The sequence below is a fragment of the Pogona vitticeps genome, chromosome 1 (assembly GCF_051106095.1).
Source record: "Pogona vitticeps strain Pit_001003342236 chromosome 1, PviZW2.1, whole genome shotgun sequence".
Taxonomy (NCBI): Eukaryota; Metazoa; Chordata; class Lepidosauria; order Squamata; family Agamidae; genus Pogona; species Pogona vitticeps.
The window spans coordinates 16585412-16604004 of record NC_135783.1 but is presented as its reverse complement, the minus strand read 5'-3'; the positions used below and the strand labels follow the sequence as shown (position 1 = coordinate 16604004).

General features: G+C 43.7%; 1 long non-coding RNA gene across 1 annotated transcript in view; it reads right to left on the bottom strand.

The window, feature by feature from the left end:
- Positions 1-3238: 3238 nt before the first annotated feature.
- LOC144585158 (uncharacterized) overlaps positions 3239-18593 on the bottom strand; it is an 84904-nt gene continuing 69549 nt past the window's right edge. The window contains exon 2 of the long non-coding RNA XR_013539675.1: positions 3239-18494. This is a non-coding gene — a long non-coding RNA (uncharacterized LOC144585158). The remainder of the gene's footprint in view (positions 18495-18593) is intronic.

Sequence of the window (18593 nt, the reverse complement as noted above, 5' to 3'; positions counted from 1 at the left end):
ATAAATAAATAAATAAATAAATAAATAAATAAATAAATAAATAAATAAATAAATAAATAAATAAATGTATTTTCTTTGCCTTGTCTGAAAGGCCAGTGGAGAAACTTTCTGCAGCTGAATCCATGGCTCCAAAAAGGCCATCCAAAGACAAATCCTGAGTCTCAAGGCAGAAACACAGATCTTAGGGCATAAGATACTGAAGGAAGAAAAAGTTTGGTATTTGTGTGTGAAGTGGCTTTAGACCCACAATGACCATTCCCGGCAGGAATCTCAGGGGCTCAGTGGTTCAATGCAAAGCTGTGTGCTTGTGTGTTGGTCCCATTGGCATTATGGGACCAGATGCACGGACGCACTGGCTCTCTCCCCGATGCACTATGCTTGTTTTTGGCATCTTGGGATATTGACACTAGATCTATCATGTCACATAGAGCAAGGCAGAGAGTGGGATGGCAACGTCACCTCTCACAAGTCATCTTTTTATTTATTTATTTATTTATTGCATTTATATGCCGCCCATCTAGACGTAGTCTACTTTTTGTGTTGGTCCAAGCATCAACAACAATGCACGGCCTGGGGTAGGGGGAACAGCCACTCCTAAACTTTTCCTGCCCTCCCTCTGTCATAAGGGGCCTCAGTATGGCATCGAAAGCCCTCTCAGGTTTTGACCCTGACATCTCAGGGAATGGGATCCTAACCATCTGCCCCCCCCCACATCCCATAGAGATTGCTTATCAGGGGCTTGCACTTTAGATGTTAGCTTGGCCTCTTCTTTACCTTTCTTGAGCAATGTACAATGAGTGTCTTCCTTTTTCAGCTCATAACAAGCATCAACAGTAAGCAATGAGAGATTACAATGCCACTGCAGGATTGTCAGTCTGCCCTGCAACTGAACTGGAAGAGTTCAGACAGTGAATCACTGGAGACTCGCTGGTGTGTTAAGAAACAACAGGGATTGCCAGCTCTCCCCATTTTGTTTAGCTTTTTTAAAAAAAACTCTCTCAGCTGAAAGAGAGTGTATATATTTGTGGATATGCTTACATGGCATACCCAGAATGATACCACAAAGTAATTATTTTTCGGATGATATCATAATGCAGACTAAAACTGATTTAGCTGTGCAAACAGAATCCCCCAAAACAGAAAGAGGCATTTTTTTGATCTGTTGGAATGAAACAAAATGCAGATTTCACAGATGAACAATAAATGCAGAAGACACGCAGACCTGTGAATTCTCCGGAGCGTTTCATGAGGCTGGTAATAATAATTGTTGTTATTATTTTGTCCATTCCATGTTATGTTGATCTTTTCCAGAATTTCCTAGGTGTAAAGTACATAGAAATGGTTTCCAGCCCCTCTTTCATGTGGCACTCTGAACTTGTGTAGCTTACTCAAGACTGCACAGTTCTATTAGAACTTTCTCAGTTGGGATAACAGGAGAAAGCACTTTTTAAATAACATCCAACTGATTCTTGTTCGGACTTCCATGCTTGTTTGGATCCTGCCCAATACTTTACCTCTTAACCTGATTAAGTGGAAGCAGTCTTGGTGGGAATTGGGTTGGGGATTCCAGTATCTTCCAAGTAATGTGGGTGGAGATGATGAGAGTTGTAGTCTGAAGGGCAATGATTTGAGGGAGCCTGCCTTAACTTGTTTTAATATCTCACCAAAATCCTCTTGGTTTTACTGTATGTTACTCCTCTTCCAGGCTTCTTCATTCCCAGAGTCTAGAAATCCTAAAAGTACTGAAAAGTTTAGATTTCTGGCTTCGCAGCCAGAGGTTAGGAGTTCAATTCCCCACTGTGCCTCCCTAACAGATACTGGACTCAGTGATCTATAGGATCCCTTCTTGCTTCGTAGTTCTAAGGTGATGGCTCCCTCCTTCAAATAACTTGTTGACTCACTTCTTACAACTTCACTTGCAGATGGTAGAATTCTCTCCCTCCCTCCCACTCCCTTGCAAATTGCTGGCTCACATTCAAGAGACCTTAAACCTTGCCTGTTGGATCCAAAGATTTCCAATCAAATCATAAGATATTAATAAGAATCAACACTCTGGAAGAATTCTGTGGGAGAAGCTGTAGAGCAGCCTCCGGTGTCATCTGCTAGGGCATGGTGTGACTTACATGCCATCAGGAAGAGCTTCATAAAGTGAATTAAAATGTAAAATAGCAATTTTATGTTAAGTGCTGTCAAGTCACATCTGACTTATACTGACCTTAGCATGATTTTCAAGATATGCAAGATATGTAAGGATTGGTTTTTATCAGTTTCACTCCACACTCGCACCCCAGTGAGTTTCCATGAAGGAGCAGGGATTTTAACACAGGTCTCTTGAATCCTAGCCCAGTACTCTGTCTACTACACCACACTTGCTCTCAAAAATAGCCATAGCCAAATTCCCTGTTCAAACAATAGCCATTTCAACATCAGCTCAACCTGCTCCACACCTTCTTCTGCTCCTGGAAGATAGAACTGTTGCACGTTTTGAATCCTGCTTGTCAGCTTTATAATAGATGTGGGCCAACTTGTGGATGAGTTTTTGTAGGTTTTTAACTGCATAATTCAGAAGCCTTAAATATGACATTGCCACCATTTTCCTAGACTTTTGGCCTCATTCTAGTTTCCAACAGCTCTTTTATCATTAATAATAATTGTGTGCCGTCAGGTCATTTCTGACACGATGGCCCTTTTCAGAGTTTCCTTGGTAGAGGGTAGAGTGGTTCACCATGTCCTTTTTCTGAGAGCATCCTGGGACTGCGCAGCTTGCCCAAAGCCACACAGGCTGGCTCATCTGAAGTGCACAGAATGTAATTCTCAACTTCTAGCTCTATATCCTGATACTTAACTCACTGAGCTATCCAGCCAGCTTTATCATTAACACAACTTCATAATCTTCTTCAGATGGAGTGTGTCTGAATGAGGCGCCTCTTTGACGACAGTTAAGAAAGAAGAATAGGAATCCATTATAGCAGTATAAATATCTGATTTTATTAAGTTTCAATCCACATTTTCACCTTCCTTTATAACAGGGCTGGCGTCTGTTCCAAAGAACATGCCTTAGCTCCTTCAATCCTGAAGCGTTTTCTTTCTAAAGATGAAAAATCTGTGGAAGCAGGATAGGTGAATTCTATAGCCCCAGATACTCGGAGCAACTTTTTCTAGGGTCACTTTCAAAGTCTTTGGACATGGAGTGTCCTACATCTGAACAAAAATAGATCTTGCACTCCATAGAATTGCAGGGCAAAAGGGGTGGTTTCTGTTGTGCAACAAAATGTGAAGGCTTTTTCGTTGTGTCTCATTTAAGCAGAGCTTTTCTGCTGCCGATGCTGCAGTGAGTGTGATGGTGTTAGCAGCAGGGGCTGTAGTGCTGTCGGGGTGGGGAAGGGAGTAATACAGGCACTGAGCCCTCAGAGGTGCTCATTCTATGCACTACAACCAATTTGCCCACCCTGCACTGCTGCTTAGGCAACAACCTAGTCCTCAAGATAAACCTTTTGTGGCTCTTATCATAGAATCACAGAATCATAGAAAAGTGAAGTTGGAAGCGGCCTACAAGGCCATCAAGTCCAAATCCCTGCTCCATGCAGGAATACAATCAAAGCATATCTGCCAGGAAATAATCCAAGTTTTTCTTGAATGCCTCCAAGAGACTGCCCAAGTTATTTTGCTGCCAGGGGCAAAAAGCCAAAGTGGTTATCCTTCCCATTTAGCATACCAATGCAGACTGCCCTGGGAACAGAAAGATAATGGTAATGGAACAATACCCTCCCCTGACCCGAAGCGAAAGTTATCTAAGTGTAGGAGAGACATCACTTGCTCCATTCAGCTCCATTCTCAAACACTTCTTAATCAAGTACATTTCCATGTTATTTTTCTATAGAAAAGGTTTTTTTTAGAAAATGTAGTCTGAAGCTTTAAATGGGAAAGCGGCTTCACAGTAAATCACAAAAGAATCAGCAGAGGCAGGACCAGAGGAAGGAAAGAAAGGGGGAGGGATGAAAAGTAAGTTACACCACATCCAGTATGAATGGTGAACTCCCAAATCAATTGGTGGCCCTGTGTGACTGCTGATTGAGATTTCAAATGTAATGCAGGCTGCGAATCAAATCACAGCAATGCGGTTTCCTGTGCAGTTGCACCCTTAGCCATTTTTGTGTTGGTTTTTTCACTCCTGGATCACTTCCAATTCTGTTTCTGGGAAAGAATTTTCCATTTCATTTTAGGAGAAACGGACTCTCAACTGGAGTGGCTCATTGTGACAGTAAATTACTGTAAATTCTGTGAGGCCTAGGGGATGCATTTTTGATCTACTGCCCTGATGTGTGTAAGAATAATTAATTTGTAGATGACTGACACAACATTTTGCAGCTGCTGGTTAAGCTCACCGGGTATTATTTTTAGAGGATGGCGAATCATGCAAATGTGTATTTTTAGATCTATGACACAATCATTGTGGTACTTTATCAACAGAGTTGGTGCCATTTGTTATCATCATGTTCACCATGGAGCGTTAGTCCTCCAGTGGCTTTTTCATTAACCTTGGACAGCCTCTTTTAAGACTCCATATTCTTAAAGTGTGGCATATTGTTATCGCACAATTAAAGGGCAAATGAAACATAACATGCACAAGCACATGGCAATGTTCCAATAGTTTCTGTTTTTAACAGAAGGGGCCACAGCAGGCTGCCGATATGGAACAGAGAGAGCTTCAGGCGACAGCTTAATTCTTTCCTCACTGTCCATTTTTCTTTTCAAAATCACCCTAAAAGCTGCTTCTCCCCACTGTAGGATTTGAGATGTGTCTGTATGTGTAGTGGGGAACTAAATTGGTTGATTTGCAGAAGAATAAAGTATAATGGAATAAGAGATTAGAATTGTGGCCCCCTTTCATTCCTCTAGTGCAGTGGTGTCGAACTGTGGCCCTCCAGATGTTCTTGGCCTTCAACTCCCAGAAGCCTTCACCACCACCTCTGCTGGCCAGGATTTCTGGGAGTTGAAGGCCAAGAACATCTGGAGGGCCACAGTTCAACACCACTGCTCTAGTGGGACGTGTTGGCGCTGCGAGTTAAACTGCAGAAGCCTCTGTGCTGCAAGGTCAGAAGACCAGCAGTCGTAAGATCGAATCCACACGACTGAGTGAGCTCCTGTCACAGCTCCTGCCAACCTAGCAGTTCGAAACCATGTAAAAATCCGAGTAGATAAAAGATACCACCTCAGTGGGAAGGTAATGGTGTTCCGTGTCTAGTCGTGCTGGCCACGTGACTACGGAAACTGTCTTTGGACAAACACTCCCAAGCCAACTACACCAGAGCACAGAGTGCTGTCCTCTGAAGATGCCGGCCACAGAGACTGGTGAAACGTTAGGAAGAACAACCTTCAGAACATGGCCAGAGAGCCTGAAAAACCCACAACAACCATGTTGATCCATGGTTTGGCACCCCACTCCGCTCTGCCTCCTCCAGCTGCTGCTGCAGAGTGGGCTTCCACTCAAGGGGATGGGGTACCAAACCACAGATCAGCTATTTGGGCAGGAAATGAACCATGCCAAATTGCCAAAGCAGCAGTTCATGGTCATGTTTAATTACAAATGAGCTTCATATAGAGAATCAAACCTGGATTCCTTTATTCTAAGACTACTATCGCAAGATACCATTTCATTGGCAGATGATGGAGTGAGAATGTAAACATATTTATAGTATAAGCTCAGTTGGGGCACATGCAGAAGGTATAATCATTAGAGATGGGGAGATTTGTCCATTTTGCTTTCTCCTGCATTTACGTGTTTCACACATTTTGCCTTCCAAATATGAAGAACTGGCTTAAAAATGAAAACAAAAACCAAACATTTTTTCCCCATTGGGATCAGCCATACTGAATAGCAACAACTGTTCCTAGCAGGACAGGGCCGTGTTCTACCTGTCTGTCATATAGGTAGGTGTTAAAGATGAGTAGCTTCTTACATAATCCTGAATACTAACATGACCAAATAAACAAGATTTAAAAGCCAAACTTTCAGGAGTCAAACATTCAATCTCCTGATTCTAGGTCAGTGGTCAGGGAACAGGGGTAAATTACCCCAAATGGGGTAAAAATGAAAATCCTGGGGGTAATGAGATGGTCGCAGCAGGCATTTTACCCCCAGGCATTTTATTTCTGACCATGGTGTGTGTAGGCGGGCGTTCTGTCACGGGGAGAGCGAGCCCTGGCAAGGAACTGCACAGGGCACTCTCCTTCAAAGTGTGGGGGGGAGGGTGGTGTACCAGGCCAACTGGACTCTTTGCCCGGCGGAGCCCCGGCTGGGGCTCTCCTTCCTGCCCACACCCACCTGCCTGGTGCGCTGGCGAGGAGGCCCCCTTCCTGCCCCGCCTCATCTGAGCTCATAGCCGGTGGACCTGCGGCGCCTGCCTCCCCTCGCCAAGGATGTACTTTCCCAGCGGTGTGGCAGCTCCAGAATGGCCGCCTGGGTGGCGGTGGCAGGTCCCGGGCAAGTTCAGAGGCCGGGGGACAGGGTCGGCCACGGACAACGAGAGCCGGGGGGGGGGGGATAATGTATATAAAAATTGGGGGGGGGGAATGAAAAGTAAAAAAAAAAGTTCCCTGACCCCTGATCTAGATGAAAAAACAAGACAAAAACTAGTTCACTTTGCTTTTCTTCCACGTTAGTTTTTTAAAAACTCAGTTTCTTTCCATCCTCAAAGTGGATCTGTTTGCAAATTGTGCTTAATTTTTATGAAGAAAGCTAACCAAAATGGAACGCTCTTCTGTCCCTAAGAGGCTGCTTGCTAAACGGGCCAGTTCCTCGCAAGGAGCCAAAGAGGCTTATGGGCTGTGCACTCCAAGTTAGAAAAATTGTCCTTTGGAAGGATTTCAGTTGCCGCTCACTTCTCTTCTCCTGCCGCAGTGCAGCTGTATCCACATCTCTGGCTGGAGGAAAACCAACAGCCACAGCTCTGCAGTTTAATCCAGAGTGAGTTCCAAGAGGCGACAGTGAAAAGTTGCATGGATCTTGGGATAAAGGAATAACAAAATGTTGTATTGTTTCATCCTGATCCCCCGATGCACACCTGATGTAGCATACAAGTAATACAATGACAGATTATCTGTCTGACTGCCTGGCTTGTTTCCTGTGGCAGGAATATATATATATTAAATGCAACAAAAATCATCACAGATTTTGCAATTTTTAAAATAAAACAGTTTCATCAGGTGAAATGTGTAAAAGGTTCAAAATACTAGAAGGTTAACAGCCAGTATTAAAAAATAAACTAGAAGCTAAATAAATTTTAACAAAAATACTATAAGTGATTAACAGGATTTAAACACTGTAAAAGCCTAAAACAAGTCAAGTTCTTTCTTGAAAGAATGGTACTAAAATCTTCTGCCTCTCAATGTTGAGATTTGAAATTTAAAAATACAAATACCTAAAATATAGTAATTTGACATACAAACATACTTTCAATTTCAAAAGTATAACTGGAAAATGTTAATACAGTATGTTATACATTTTTATTCATCGGTGGTTTGGGGATCTGGCTGCAGAGCCAACAGATGGGAGTTTGATTCCCACCATGCCTCCTGCTAGTACAGCCAGCCTAAAGAAGGGAATTGTAAACACTTTTGAGTATTCTCTACCAGCAAAACCCTGAAAACGGTCACTATAGGTCATAATTAACATGATGGATAATGATGGCGACATTTTTATATTAAAGGGTGATGTTTTTACATGTTTGTATTAAAGTGCACTATCGAAAAGATTTTGTGTTAATTTCAGTAGTACTGAGGAGTGTGATACCTTAGTACCCTTTAAGATAAAGGCCAACCTATTTTACTATTTTGTAGTCTTTAACTCCTGTTGTTCACTAACAGCTAGCAACAGGGGGAAAACAGTAAAATGAAATGCAAAAATGCAAATCAGGAAGATTAATGCCTGCTTGAAGAAGAAGGCCTTAGCCTGGTGCCTAAATGTTATGGATAGGGACACCAGATCAATCTCATTTGGAATGGCATTCCACAGATGGGGGGAGGCACTGTCTCCTTATAGGTGGTGGTGCCGCTGACAGAAGTTCTCCCAAAGATGAGCTTAATAGTTAGCAATTATGCTTCACTGTTGGATGTGCCCTCAGTCTGTTTAATATATTAAACAAATTCACGAATGAGGGGTTTACCAAAGTCTGCTAAGGTCGAGGTGCCATTTAGAACCTCTACGTGTTCAAAGGCACGTTACCATCTCTGAGTACCACACAGCCATTACACCAAGCCCCAGGAGTCTGGGAGTTTCCATAACTATTGACCACCCAGCATGATCAGGGGCTAGGATGATGTTGACTATAGCTCATCAACATCAGACAGCTACAAGTTTCCTGTGTCTTATTCCTAGAACAATTTTGTTCTGATCCAACGAATCCTCTGAGGTGACACAGTCTGTTAACTAAAAACACTTAACATCTTTGTACTACTCCCTAAAAACCTATGCCAAGGCTTTGTATCCCCTGTCTACATGTGTGTAACGGAGGGATGCAACTGAGGCTCCTAGTGGGAACATCTAGTGCAATACCTACACTTTTAGAGGTTTTCAGAAGGAGGGGTACAAGATTTGGGGCGTCATAAGTAACAGAGTCGCTTCCATACTCTTTGTAGCATGAGAACCATGCTCTGTTAATTACCCTCTAGATATGCAAGACTGGTGTTAAAGCAGCAGACATTACCTGGATTCCTCTGTCTTTGCATAACGAGTGAATTTTGTGAAAAAGCCTGAAGAATTAAGACGATATAGATTCCACATGCCCTGGAATATACAAATTTGATTGGAGGTTAATGAGACAATTTGTAGGCCAACTTTTAGTGCTGGAATAGAGAGATCTCCTGTAAAAACAATTTACTTGTTTAGGGATATTACAAAATGCCTATGCACATGTGAGTACAGTACTTGAAACCAGCAAATCTGGTGAAACGTGTCATGATCCTGAAGATTTGGCTCTTCCGCCAGGCTTTCGCTGCGCATTAAGTTTTTGAGATCTCAGCCTCCCTTTTGCCATCCTTTTTATCACCCTTTCATCATCCTTTTTACCATCTTCATAGCCATCTATTTTAATTTATCCTGCTGCTTATTGTATTTGTTTGAATATACGTATTATTTTATTTTTATCATGTTTTGATGTTGTGTTCTCGAAGGCTTTCACGGCTGGGATCTGATAGTTGTTGTGGGTTTTTCAGGCTCTTTGGACGTGTTCTGAAGGTTGTTTTGCCAGTCTCTGTGGCCGGCATCTTCAGAGGACAGGAGTCACTCTAAAGATGCCGGCCACAGAGAGACTGGCAAAATGTTAGGAAGAACAACCTTCAGAACACGGCCAAAGAGCCCGAAAAACCCATGACAACCATTTTGATATTGTGTTGCTTATCCTGTTGTTAGCTGTCCAGAGTGGCCTGGTTGCCAGATGTGCGGGGTATAAATCCAATAAGTAAATGAATGCATTCTGTATATAATGCCAGGAGAGGTCTTCACACCAGAGCAGCTATTTCCTACTCTTATTTCAGAGCATTAATATAGCCAAAGACTTCAATGCTGAGCCCTTCTTTGTTGTCAGCTTGCTTCCACATACTCTTTCACATTCCCTATTTGCTGGAACAGCAGGGAATTTCAAAGTTGCTACATTTTATAGTGCCACTTCATATGTCTTGGGAGGAAAAAGTCGCAGAAACATAGGTATCTTGTCTTTTACAAGAGACAGAAAACATTTTGGGTTGACCCCATCTTCTGCCTTGTATTAAAGCAAGCAGAGTATGAGAGGGGCTGGTTTGCTCCTAAAGACGGTAAACAAACCATGTCTTGGCTGCCGCAAACCAGACCATCACCAGAATGATCCTACCCACAACTTTTCTGGCCCCTTTCATTGCAGGTAGGATTGCTTTGTTTTGGTTCATTTCCAGTACATGTAGTCATTGGAAATTACATGAAACTTTTCCGGGTGGTGAAGACCAGAAGGGATCATGGAGAGCTCTAGAGGGATCCCTCCAAACTGGGAGAATGGGTGGCAAGAGGGCAAATGTGTTTCAGTATAGGAAAATGTAAACTAATGAACATTGGGGCAAAAAAATTCAAAACTTTACGTATCGGTTAATGGATTCTGAGCCGTCCATGATGGATCAGGAAAGAGATCTTGGTGGGCTGGTGGACAGCTCGATGAAAGTGTCAACCCAGCGTGCGGCGGCAGTGAAGAAGGCCAATTCCATGCTTTGTTGTTGGTGTTGCTTAGTTGTTAAGTCGTGTCTGACTCTTTATGACCCCATAGACCAGAGCACTCCAGGCCCTCCTGTCTTCCACTGCCTCCCAGAGTCTGGTCAAAGTCATGTTGGTCACTTCGAAGACCTTTTCCAAACATCTCATCCTCTGTCTTCCCCTTCTCCTTTTGCCTTCACACTTTCCCAACATCAGCGTCTTTTCCAGGGTCTCTTCTCTTCTCATGAGATGGCCAGAGTATTGGAGCCTCAGCTTCAGGATCTGACCTTCCAGTGAGCACTCAGGGTTGATTTCCTGCAAAATGAATAGGTTTGATCTCCTTGCAGTCCAGGGGACTCTCAAGAATCCATGCTAGGTGTCATTAAAAAGGGGATTGAAAATAAAACAGTCAACATTATAATGCCATTGTAGAGTGGTCACAAGACCAGATAGGTGGGATATAAATAAATAAACAAACAAACAAATGCTGGTAAGGCCGCACCTGGAGTATTGCATACAGTTCTGGTTGCTGCACCTCAAAAAAAACAGACATTGTGGAAATGGAAAAGGTGCAGAAGAGAGCGACTAAAATGATGACTGTGCTGGGGCACCTCCCTTAGGAGGAGGCTACAGCATTTGGGGCTCTTTAGTCTAGAGAAAAGGCACCTGAGAGGGGGGGGACATAATCGAGACATATAAAATTATGCAGGGGGTGGATAAAATGGATAGAGGGAAGCTATTTTCCCTCCCAAGACATCCACTCCAATTGAGTGTTGGGAGAGTGAGAACAGGCAAAAGAAAATATTTCTTTACCCAGTGTGTTGTTAGTCTGTGGAACTCCTTGCCACAGGATGTGGTGATAGCATCTGCCCTAGATGCCTTTAAAAGAGGATTGGACAGATTTCTGGAGGAAAAGTCTATCACAGGTTACAAGCCATCGTGGGGATGTATAATCTCCAGGCTTAGAAGGAAAGGACTTCCAAATGCCAGATGCAGGGGAGGGGGATCAGGAGACAGGGATCTCATTGTCTCATGTGCTCCCAGAGGCATCTGGTGGGGCCACTGTGAGATACAGCAAGTTGGACTAGATGGGCCCTTGGCCTGATCCAGCAGGGCTCTTTTTATATTCTTATGAACCAAAGCAAGCCTTCTTATTGAATCTGCCAATATCGTAAAGTGACTTAAGAAGACAGCCACTTCAGAAAACCAGGTAATTAAATACTTCCTTGGCTCCAAGAGGAGCTGAAGAAGTGAGAAGAAAATTGTAAGTGTATTAGGGCAGCAGCATATATGTGCTGCATTGGTTTTTAAAAATAAAAGCCAAATGGAAAGCTTCTTCCTGAAAGCGGGAAGAGACAGGAAGGGGCATCAAGGGGGATGTGCCAATATCTTCAAGTGGCTCCTTTCTTAAACCACGTCACAGTATTGGCAAGTTGATAGCAGGCTGTTGCAACAGGGTGGCTTGAGGTCTATTTGCCAATGGATGTGAGGATCTGACTAAATGTCATACTGGACCTCCTAGCAACTCTATTTAGTCTCCTCCAGACCATTCTAAAATGGTTATGTAGACCAGTGGTTCTTAACCTTGGGTTACTCAGGTATTTGAACTGCAATTCCCAGAAACCTCAGCCAGCACAGCTGATGGTGAAGGCTTCTGGGAGTTGCAGTCCAAAAACACCTGATTAACCCAAGGTTAAGAACCACTGATGTAGACAATCGCCATGAATGTTAACTAGTAGCCACCAGCTATCACAATATCACACGTGGTCAGCAGTGCACCTTAAAATAAATGTACTTTGGGCTCATCCAAACCAAATGCATAAACTTTATATTCTTTCCAGCTTCTGTGAAGCCATTCACTGGAAACTATGTGCAGTGGTGCCTCGCAAGACGAGCGCCCCGTTTAACGATGAAATCGCATAATGACGAACTTTTTGCGATCGCTTTACGATGTTTTAAATGGGTTTTTTTCGCTTTGCAATGATGGGTTCCCTGCTTTGGGAAACGATTCTTGCAAAACGACGATTTTCGGCCAGCTGATCGGTGGTTCCAAAATGGCTGCCGGGTTAAAAAAAAATGGCTCCCTGCTCTTTTCTGGGACGGATTCCTCACTGCACAGGCAGGGAAAATGGCCGCGCTATGGAGGATCTTCACTGGACAGTGAGTTTCAAGCCCATAGGAACGCATTAATCGGGTTTTAATGCGTTTCTATGGGCTTTTTTATTTTGCATTATGACATTTTCATTCTACAGTGATTTCGCTGGAACGAATTAACATCGTAATGCGAGGCACCGCTGTACTGTACGTAGATCCCTGTGCCATAAAGCTGTGTGTCATGGTAGGATGAGCACTTCCAAACTAGAGTGATATCTCTGAGGGCAGAAACAAGCAGAGCAGATAGGAATAGTCTGTATCCTTCAGAAGTGCTCAGCTAAAGGCAGTGAGTGCAGTGTTGTTCAACTGGCAAGTGTGAATCATTTTAAGATCCTTGCCATATATTTAGTTTAAAAAAAGAGGGAAGAATGACATCATTAAGTAACATCAACCCTATGATCTCATTTGCCATAGCTAAAAATAGAAATCACTTTCGTCTGACCAACAGGGGCAGTACAAAAGAAGAGAAAGGTTGTTATAGATGAAGGAAGCAACAATTACAATCAAAAAGTTTCAGTTATTCTCATGTGAGACAGCCAGATGTTCTTGAACAATTTCCCAGGGGCTGCCTTTCGGCTCAAAATGTAAACTACCCAACTCAGGCTGTTTCTTATCTTGATTCATGAGAGAGCACAGGGTGATCAAGAGAGACCATGCCTTTTGATCAAAAGGATATAAAGCAGTTTTTGTTCTTGGACTACAATTCCCAAAAGTCTTCACCACCTGCTGTGCTGGGCAGGATTTCTGGGAGTTGCGGTCCAAGGACAGGCGATAGCCAAGGGCCTGCCTACACAGGAACAATAATGTGGAAAATAGAGAGGTTACTTACCTGTAACTGGTTCTTCAAGTGGTCATCTGTGAATTCACACTAATGGGTTTAATCTGCGCCTGTGCAGAGGTCTCCAGAATATTGCAGTGGTGTCCAACCTTGGCACTCCAGATGTTCTTGGACTTCAACTCCCAGAAATCCTGGCCAGCCGAGGTGGTGGTGAAGGCTTCTGGGAGTTGTAGTCTAAGAACATCTGGAGGGCCAAGGTTGGACACCACTGTAAGAGCTCATATATGCATTCACCAGGACCCTCCTCCTTAACATGTTGTCCACCCGTCCTGGCGATTACCTCAGTTCCCAACAGCCCGCCGCTGCACATAAGACAGACATGACAGAGAGAGGGGAGGATGGGCAGGAAGTGTGAATTCACAGATGACCACTCGAAGAACCAGAGTTACAAGTAAGTAACCGTTCTTTCTTCTTTGTGGTCTCTGTGAATGCACACAAATGGGTGATTAACAAGCTTACCTCAAAGGTGGAGGGATGTCACAGCAAAACTGAGGACAAGACCACACAACCAAAAGCTTGGCCCTTACATCCAAACGATAATGGGATGCAAAGTGTCGATGGAGTAGACCAAGTGGCAGCCTTGCAAATATCTGGAATAGGTACACCTCGCAGAAAAGCCATGGAAGTGGCTATTGCTCTGGTGGAGTAAGCCTTAATTTGTGTAGGCAGAGGCTTTTGAGCAAGCTGATATGTGAGGCATATGGTTTGAACAATCCATTGAGGAGATACATGTGTTCCTCTATGTGGCAAATGTATAGAAGCAGTGTCTTAGACTTCCAAAAGGGGAAAGTTCTTTTGACATAGAATGCCAGAGCTCTTCTCACATCTAGGTGGAGAGATTGCTTGAGATCCATTACTGGTGACGGGAAGAAGGTAGGGAGGACAACAGGCTGACGGACATGAAATTCGGAAACAACCTTAAGGAGGAAGGAGATGTCTGGATACATCATGACGTTATCCAGATGAAATTGCAGGAAGAGAGGGTCTACTCGTAGGGCTGCAAGTTCGGATGCCCTACGGACTGATGTGATAACAACTAGAAATAACACCTTAAAGGAGAATAGACGCTCAGAAGAGGTGGCAAGAGGCTCAAAGGGCGGTAATGAGAGGCAATGGAGAACAGTGTGCAGGGACCACTGTGGTGGAGGGGAAGGTCAGGATGGATGTAGGTTGGTGACACCTTGAAGAAACTGCTTCAGAGTAGGATGTCTGAAGAATAAGGCAGCATCTGAGTCCTTTGGTTGGTGAGCTATAATCATGGACATATAAACTTTGATCGTAGACAATGAGAGATGACAATCGAAGAGATAGGAAAGAAAAGCCAAAAACCACAGGAAGGGTAGTTGGAGCCATAGGGAGATCATTTTGAAAAGTGAATTTCTGGAAATCCTGACCATTTATAAGCATAAAGCTGATTTGTGGCAGGTTTTCTCACGTGATCGAGGATGGTGCTCAACGAGAGTGGATCCTCCATGCCGTGAGATGGAGAGATTGTAGGTTGGGATGGTAAGTTTGCCCCTGATGCTGGGTGAGAAGGTATCTGAGGAGGGGTAGACATATGGAGTGAGAGGTTGTTGTTCTGAGCATCATGAACCATGTTTGTCTTGGCCACCATGTCCAAATCGCAAGCAAGTTGAGGTTATTGATATGCAGACCTTTCTTGTAAGGGGACCAGGTTGCATGAACTTGCAGATTGTTGCAATGTGCGCCCCAGCCAACAGGGCTGGCATCGGTTGTAATTTGAGTCATCAATTGGAGAGGTGCAAACAGTCTGCCAAGAAAGAGGTTGGCTAGGGTGATCCACCAAATTAACTGAGAGGCAAGTTCCTGTGTGACCTGCAGAAACATTGTGGGTGGGTCAAGAAGAGGGTCGAATAGGGAGAGGTACCATGATTGTACCAAGCGCATTTTTAGTTGAGTGTGCTGGATAATGGATGTGGTGGAGGTGATGAGGCCAAGAGGCGTTGTACTTGATGAGCCATGATGAGCTCATGAGACTGGAAGTAGTTGACAAGACTACGTATCTTGATTGCACATTCTCGAGGGAGATAGGCTCTCATGTGACGTGAGTCTAGAACAGCACCTATGTAAGTAACACTTTGAGAGGGAGTTAGTACTGACTTGGTGACATTGACTTTGAGGCCCAGATCTGCTAGTAAAGAGAGGGTGAGAGCAATGTCCTTCAGCGCTTGTGAGTGTGACTGAGCTATGAGTAACCAGTCATCGATGCACGGAAACATTGAGATTCCTAGAGTGCAAAGGTATGCTGCTACGGGAGCCATGCATTTCGTAAATACTCGCGATGCAGTGGAAAGGCCGAATGGAAGGGCATTGAATTCATAGGTAGTGTGACCTAGGGAGAAGCGAAGAAATTTGCGGTGATCTTGTCTGATGGTAATATGGAAGTATGCGTCGCTCAGGTCGATGACTGAGAAACAGTCTCCCTTTTGCAGAAGAGGAATACGTTCTAGAGTCACCATGCGAAAATGCTTTTGAATGATAAAATAATTGAGGTTGCGAAAGTTGAGAATGGGCCGCAGACCACTGTCTCATTTCGGGACAAGGAAATAACGAGAGAAGAATCCAGGGTCGGAGGCACTCGGCCTGATGATTGAAATGGCTTCTTTCAAAAGGAGAGATTGAATCTCTAGCTCAAGGGCGCTGGACAACGGGATTAGGACGGTCCACGGTGGGGGAAAGGAAATGAACTCTAGTGCGTATCTGGTGGATATAATTGACAGTACCCACGAATCGGTGGTTATGCATGCCCAAGATCGAAAATAGGCTGCTAGGCGGGTGGTGGGAAGAATGGATAGGGTACGAATATGGATGGTAGGCGAGTCAAAGATTCTGTTTGTTCTTTTTATCAGGACACCTGAAGGATTGGTGAGGACGCTGAGTGTGCTGACGCGGTTGCAACGTGGAGGATGATTGAGGTAAGTAACGTTGTTTTTCAAAACAGAGTGATCCTACCCACCCCAGAAAAGTAGAAGCCCCTGATAGGGACCGAGAAATGTGAGGGTAGGAATGCTTTGGGAGATGGCTTAGTTCACTCCAGCAATTGCATCATGTGACTGCTGGAAAAAACAGCAAAGCAACTTGTCCCTGCAGTGGACCAAACAGTGGGCTAAATGCTCACCTGATGGCACCCTAAGTTTTCTTTTTTCATTTGCCATCCCTCTCCTCTCTTCCAGTTTGTGTTGTGGTTTTTAGATACAAGCTGGAGGTCAGGGAAGTTCTTGTCTTCTTTACTGCCAGGAAAGCCACATCAATAAACTTATTAGCTGTAGAGTTGGATATGAAAGCTATAAATAAATAAACCTACCACCTAGCCAACCTCCAGAAGCTAGGGAAAGGGTCAAAGATTTATTTTTTCTTAGCAATTGCTCCTGAACATACATTTCCATTCATGATTTTTCTATTTCTGCAGCCCACAACTGAGAGGTCTGAGAAAGACTTCCTCCTCCATCACATAGATTTTTTTAGCATTAATGTGCCTTCTTTCTGTACTATACTTGTTCTTCGGAGATATTGCGCATCCCCCAGTCTTAGCAGGTGTCTATCATTCAAAAGAGCCAATTACTACATGCAATGCAGTTAAAGGTAGGAAAACAAACCTCTATTCCAGGTCTTTGCAGCTACTATTTTAAATGCAGATTAATATTTGATCCACTAAAAGAAAAGATTATGCTGCGGACAAAGAGCATATCTTAAAATAGATCGTGTGTGTCTCTAGCACTGGGGAAGAGATTTGAGCCTGTAGAGATAAATTAAATATTTAGAAACCTGCCTGAGCTGAAAAGGGCTGTGATTTTTCACGTTACCTCCTGCTGTCCTACCAGAGGACTTCCTGTCCCACATAAATCAGCTAAGCTATTTCATTGACTTTTCCAGATCCATCATTTATAGTCAATATCTACCAGAAGTCTGGCAGGAGACTGGCGACACTTGGAACGCTGGCATTCTGTTCCCGGCTGCTTACAATGATCTCCATTGCCACTGCTTGGACTTTACTATTTGAGACTACAACTCCCAGGATTCCTGAATGAGCAAGTTTCAGTTCAGTACCTCATGTTCTGTTGTGAAGCAAACTGTCCTCCGGTCTCTCCAATTGGCTGACTAAGTCCTGGGAATAGCGTTGGAAGTGCCCTTTGACCCCTTGGCTGCCTTTTACATTTAAGATGTGTGTGATCTGCAGCAAAGAGAGAAAGGGAGAAGTAAGGAGAGCCTGTTTCGCTCCAGGCCACCAAAGGCTTCTTCTCCTGTGTGGAGGGGATGCAGGCATGCAAGCAGGCAATGCAGAGACTGAGAGATGAATTTAAAAGCCATCATATGAATTCCGGTAGCTCTACAGAAAGCAAGATAATGAAAAAGACAACAGTGCTTCAGGCATATTTAAAGGGCATGAAGCCTTGAGAATAACCCCAAATCTAGGACTGGTACTACTTTGGGAGTTACATTTTGGCAGAGAATCTAGAGAAAACTTTTGTTAATTTGTGTGCCTAACAATGTATGCCCAAAGACCTCCTTCAAGGGATATTATTTTATACATTATGAAGCTGTGCATATGTCTGGGGAAAATAGAGATGAATACGTATTTGAGGGCGGCCAGGGTATAAACAAATACTGGTTGAATCTTTTGCTCTCATCAGCTTAGACTGTGAGATTCCTCTCCTCCAGGTGAGGGCGACACCAGGTGTTTTGTCAATTTTTCATCAAGGTCTCAAAAATTTATGCAAACCACAGAAACTTTTCCCTTCAGGAAGCAGAGAACATACAGAGGATTTTTTTTTTAAAGTTATACCTCACCTTTCATCTAAAAAGGACCCACAGAAAGCATAGAACCACTGCTGATTGTTTAGAAAAAGTATCACCCTTAAAGGCCTTTCCTAATAGTTGTTGCTCTTTGCCACCATTTGTGTTGTTTGCTTAATTTGTGTTAAGAGTAACCTCTGCTGAACTCTCCTTTTCCTTGAATGTGAAGACAAGCCAAAGGGGGATTTCCACTGGGAAGTGAAGTGTTTTTAAAAAAACCACTTTTCAGAGTGTTCTTTCCCAACACCCTAAGGCCATGTTGGCTGGGATTCTCCTTGGTTCATGATGCTCAGCAGCTCTGACAGTGCAGTTCACTCTCTTGGTTTGGATGCTTGTGTTTGTGGGTTGACTTTATCCTGCTGTCTCTGAGGCAATCTCTCTCCCTGCACACTCTTCATTCTCCGCTCTTCTCTGCTGTCTCTCACATCTTGAGAGCTCCACATGCAAATTTCTCTCCGTGCACTAGATGAGCTGAAGACAAGGGAAGGAAAAAGGCATAAGATACTGAACTTGTTCTCAAAAATCCCCAGGGGGTGGACCCAAGTAATTCTGCAGCAACACTGATGGACT